Consider the following 5578-nt stretch of genomic DNA (forward strand, 5'->3'; position numbering starts at 1 on the left):
GTAAAAGCATCTTGGAAAGGCATGCAGGCTAGGTATTTTCTCCCATGTGGTCCAAGGGTGGCGCAGGATGGATCCTGTTGCAATCCTATCTTCTCAGGGTAAGCAACCCTTGCGGGGCCTTGTGGGTAGACTGGGGTACTCCAGTGCGCTCCTCAGGGCCGTTTCTTTCAACTTGTTTTGTTTTGGCAAGCACAATTAGTCTAAAGACAGACCTGGAGAGGGTGTGGCCTTGGTGTCACCGCCACGGTTTTTTGGGGAACCTGGGAAGCCTCGCCACAGGGGAACAGGGGCCTCTGTGGTCCCACCTTAACTTCTGAGTCCTTCCTGCCAAGGCCTGTAGGAGGCTAAACTCGAGGTCGCCCTGTGAACGCGTGCCAGCCATCAGAACGCACGCGCAGAACAGCAGCACTGCTTTCCCAACCCGGAGAAAGGGCAGCGAACAGGCGGAGAAGGAACCCATGCCCTCTAGAGCGGCCTTTCATTGGCTGCTCTCGTTCCACCCTCAGTCCCTATTGGCTGTGAGCAGCGTGCCCGCAGGCCGAGCACGCTCTCACTGCGTCCTGTGGCATTGGGTCAGTTTACGGGAGGCGCAGCCAATGGGAGGGCTAGTAGGCGGGGCAATATGATCGGAGCAGCCAATAGGAGGATAGTAGGCAGGGCAAGAGGAGCGGGGGCGTGCGCGCGCGGGCTAGAAGGTAAACAGATTCGGAGCGTGTACCCTGCGCTCTCACGGCTGCAGCGCGGGGAGGCGTTGTGCAGCCAACGGAGGAGCCTGCCTTCCTGCAGCCGGGTAAGGCTGCCGGTGCCGGCCCCCTGCTAACCCCAGCACCCCGGGGTCCCTTCAAGTGACAACGCGGCCTGGGCTTGCGAATTTGCTTTGCAGCCGCGGCGCCTCGGGGCTGGGCTGGAGTGCAGCGGTCTCCCGTCCCGGGTCTGGCCCAGCGAGCATAGGGCCGTGCTTGGAGCCGTGGGTTCCGGGAGGCATCTGGAGCTCGCTTGCCCGGCCTCTGCGTGGTCCACGCACGTGGCTGCCTTTCTCAGAATGTTTCTCTGAACTCCCCAGAACATCGCAGGGTGCCTCGAGCTCTGGTTGCAGTTTGTGTCAGAACTACGACTTCTGTGCCCCAACCAGCTCTTGGGTTTCACAGCTAGATCTGGGGTGAACTCGAGGAAGGCGTCCCTTCCTTGTTCCTTTTCTTCGCTTTTTGCTCCTTCTTCTTGTTTTGCCAGACACTGGTGCTCTCACGAGCCCTTTGGAGTGAGTCCCCTGGTTCTCTTGCACAGAAGCTGTCATATCATTCAGCCAAGCCACTGTTCTAAGTGTGAGGGGACAGAACTCCGTTGGGGCGGGCTTCCTGAAGGGGTAGAGGCTGTGTGCAGACTCTGGGTTGGGCTCACAGCCTAAAAGAAAACTGCCTCATGCTCTTTTGTGCTTCGTGTCAGTGGGACAGGACTCTGGAGCTGGGGGTGCCAGGCCGACCACCTTGTCCAAGGATTTGGACTAGTAACCATGCCAGTCTTCTAGGTGTGCTGTGGATGGTGGGCCATGTTGGCAGGAAGGCTTTTGGGAAACTTCTGGAGTGAGGAAGGCCCTTCTGAGAAGGGTCTAGAGGGGGTTGTGCTCACAAGAGCAGCATCCTAAGACTCAGAGGGTGGCTTTGGATTTGATATTTAACCTTGCAAATAATGAGGACAACTGAACTGTGTTTTGTTTTTTGTTTTTTTTTTTGGACCATGTGACTCAAAGGCAAAGTGTAGCAGGCAATCTGGGCATTCTCTGGGCTAGTGAACCACCTAAGACAGAGCTTTCCAACTCCAGACTATTAATGTTTTGGATTCATAATTGTTTACTGTGTCTGCTTGTCTTGTGTCTTGTAGTGTGTGTAGCAAAATCCCTGGCTTGGATCCGCTAAGCAAATAGTGAGTTCCCCTGTCCCACCAATTGTGGCGATTGAAAATGTCACCAGACATTACCAGATACCACAGAAGGGCAAATCTGGTAGAGAACCACACAGGCAAGACTCCAGACAGGGTCATCCCATGCAGCCAGCAACCTCTCTGCAACCTGTCAACAAGTAGTTGAGAAATTTAGGACGGTGTTACGTTCCTGCTGTAAACAAACGGGGGAAGCCGTGAGGATGAGGCTTTAACAGAGAAACCCTGAATGTACAGAAGAAAGCAGTAAAACCGTGGGCTTTTGTGACTGAATGTGACTGGATAGGGTGACTGGAAAACTGGCGGTGTGTCTGCCCATAGGAACGTTGGGAGACTTAGTGGGCAAGCACAGGAAACCACCACAGGTTGGTTCTTCGATGGTGAGCAAACAAGTGGGACCGATCTTCATTGTTTGCCTGGACATCTTTGTGTCTTGTAATGTGGAAGGAAAGCATGCCCGTGTCTTCAGGGACTGTCTGGCTGCACACCACAATGCATACTTGCACATGTGCACAGGTGTACAGAGTTTGTAGAATTCACTTACAGTTGATCAGTATCGGAAACCATACCCCATTTCTTTTTGTGCAGAGGAAGAGGCTTTGCCTTTGAGCCTACAGTTTGCTTTCAGTGTAGCCCAGAGTTTAGGTGTTGAACTTATTAGGTCCTAAATTGATAGCTGTTCAGAAAAGATGAGAGATAGTGCGCTGGATAAATGCGCTGGGTAAGAAAAATATCCCAAGCCTCTACCGTGAATTTGTACTTCTTAATTGATCCTGTTGGCTTCCCGCTAGAGGGAATACCCCAACTGGGAGGTTTCTGGGGTGCCCTTTGTTACCCATAGTAGGGATCTGGAAGGACAGTCACTTCCTTCTTAAAGTGACTTTATTATTGGGAAGCTTGAAACTTGGCAGGATAACTTTCCATTAAGAGCCACCAGCACTGAGTCATTATCTTGTCAGTTGAAACCAGAGCTGTGTGCAAAATTAGACAGGGATATTTGAAGAGTCGTCTTGGTTTGACAACCGGAAATAGCTCTAACATTCCCATTGACAGTCCAGGACTGGGGAGAAGCAGGGGGAAGGAGGTCAAGGGGCGAGCGCAACAGGCCTGTTTCTTTTGTGATTGCACATGTGATAGGAACGGGAGTGAGGGGCTGAGGGTGACCAGAGTCACGAGTGGTGGAATCAGAGGGACCATAGGACTCAGGGTTTGGACTGAGTATCTGCAGATGCGACATTGGGCCAGGGTTCTAGACGGGGACGCAGTTGTGTAATGGAGTCATTACTGGAAATAGAGGCCATAGGAGGAAGAACTAATTTGGGGAAGGTGATGATGTTAGTATCAGACGGATGACTGCTGAGTGCCATTGGAACTATTTCTTTTCCATCCTTTTTTTATTAAGATATAATTTGGTTGCACCAGATTCACCCAATTTTCATACAGTTGAAAAAGTATCACTTAACCACGAGCACAATCAAAGTTAAAATAATTTCATCACCCTTCAGAGTTCTGTTGCCTTGTGGTTGCTTGTAGTGCTGGGATGGGTGTGTGGTACAGAGGTGCGAAACTTGGTTCCTAGAGCCTACCTGGCTGAGAATGGGGAAGGCCTTGACTAGCCCAGAAGACCGTGCACAGAGGGAGGCAGGCAGAACTAGGACCAGCTTGAGCTGGCTCGGCTGTGGCACAGGTGAAGAGAGGTTGGTGGAGGAAGCTGATGAGGCCCACCAGGAGGGAGAGTGGTCGGAATACATGAGGAACAGGAAGTGGACAGCAGTGGCTGAGGTAAGTTGGAGAGTCCTGCTGGCTCACACTTCAGGCATCACACAGGGGCAGCAGGAGGCATTCATGCTTCGTTCCTAGGAGAGCAGAGTCTGCAGGAGCTTGCTTGTGTCTGCTGGGCATGAGTTGTGGGATTGAAAGAGCAGGCGTTTGTAAAAAGAGACAGGCGTAAGAAGAAGGCTGAAAGAGGAGGGAGGAGGGGCTGAGATGAGGGACCAAGAATTAGAAGGTGTGCATATCTGACTGCCAGTGTTCTAAGGTAGACGGAGCAAAGCAGCAAAAAGGTCTGTTACAGAGGGAATAGACATCCTGGGCTAAGTATGGGAGGGACAGGGTATCCTGCGGGGTCACTGGAAGGGAAAGCTCTGTGTGTGTGAGTGTGCGTATGCGTGTGTGAGTATGTGTGTGTTGAGTGTGTGTGTGTGTGCGTGTGTGTATGTGTGTGTGTGAGAAAGAGATAGAGACAGAGACAGATGGAATTTACAGCACAGAGGTGTTTCTCCACTTTCTGCCTCTGCTCTGCACTGGGCTTCTGCTGAGGTCCAGGCTTTCTGCTTGCACTTTTGTGAAGATGGCGCTGCAGCTTCTCCTCCTTTTTTGTAGAATGTCTAGATGGGTCTTTCCTAATTCTTTTAAGTGTCGTTTTCTGCAGACCTGGTTAAATCTGAAAGGACCACTTCAGAAAGAGCTCTGGGTGGCTCCTTGTCATCCTTCTGTACTCCAAGGGTAAACTGTACTGTCGTGATTTACACATGGGGAAATGGGGTGGCCCGGAGCAGAACTGGTGTCCCCAAGGTCTGGAGCTAGAAACCCATTTTTGCTGTCAGTCTGTCACCTGTAGCCTGTCATGTGTGCTGTTCAGGAAGTAGAGGACATCTGTTCTCCGAGCTGGATGATATGCTCCGGGGACTGTTCACATAGCATGCCAGGTGTTCGTCTGCACTCCTGGTATGGAGGAGGGAAGCAGAATAAATTGTTGATGCATTGCGGGTGGTCACCACTTGACACTCTTACAAGCGTCTGTTATTTGAGAAATTGAAGAGCGACTTGGTGACTCTTGCTTGCAGAGGTATTGGTAGCTAACACTGGACCTTGCTGTGGCCAGGTTTGTTGTTTTGTCCTTCTCTGGCCTAGAACGTCCTGTGAATAGCCAGGGCGACTTTCTTCCTGAACAGCATCTGCCTGCTGCCTCTTCCTCTTCCCTTTCCCCATCCCCTCTTGTAGACAGGATTGGGACGGATAGAGGAAAGGTGTGTCTGTAGACTCGTCAGCTGGACGACTCGCAGCCTGACTCCTCTGAACACTGCTTTTGAATGGTGTGCTGCTGTTGCCATGCCAACGTCTGTGTGTTTAGGGGACCAGGGAGGCGAGGACATAGAGACGATCGCCTGTGTTCGGCTCTAGGTGTGGGACTTTCTGATTGTTTATGTCCAGTGTGTTTCCAAAGTGTCTTAAGCTGGCTGTCAGCAGCATGCTGAATCACCTGTCCTGGCTGGTGCCTCATACCTCACCGCTACATAAACCGCCCTGGTGAGGACCAGCCTGTCCTTCCCAGCACTGCCTGTCTCCCTGACTCAGAAGTGAAGATACTAGTGGTTATCTTTGCGCTTTCGCTTTCACCAGGTCTATACCAGGGGTTCCTGCATGGTCGTAGAGTTAATAACCGCACCAACCAATGGCTCTGGATGCCCAGTGCATGCCCTAAACACCCTCATACTTTCATGTAAAAGATCTAGTGCAGGCGAGGAAACTGAGGCTCAAAACCACGCTTGTATAATTTAACTTGCATGTTGGCAGCAGAGCCGTGCTTTAGACCAGTGATCAGTCTGTACCAAATACTTTTAAAATATGTACTTTTTTTTTT

General features: G+C 51.4%; 1 protein-coding gene across 1 annotated transcript in view; it reads left to right on the forward strand.

Moving 5' to 3' along the window:
- The first annotated feature begins 678 nt into the window (after positions 1–678).
- The window catches only part of Coq8a (coenzyme Q8A), a 28648-nt gene continuing 23748 nt past the window's right edge, over positions 679–5578 (forward strand). The window contains exon 1 of the mRNA XM_005348975.2: positions 679–790. The gene's annotated coding sequence lies outside the window, so the exon portion shown is untranslated. The remainder of the gene's footprint in view (positions 791–5578) is intronic.

The sequence above is a fragment of the Microtus ochrogaster genome, chromosome 6, assembly GCF_000317375.1.
Source record: "Microtus ochrogaster isolate Prairie Vole_2 chromosome 6, MicOch1.0, whole genome shotgun sequence".
Taxonomy (NCBI): Eukaryota; Metazoa; Chordata; class Mammalia; order Rodentia; family Cricetidae; genus Microtus; species Microtus ochrogaster.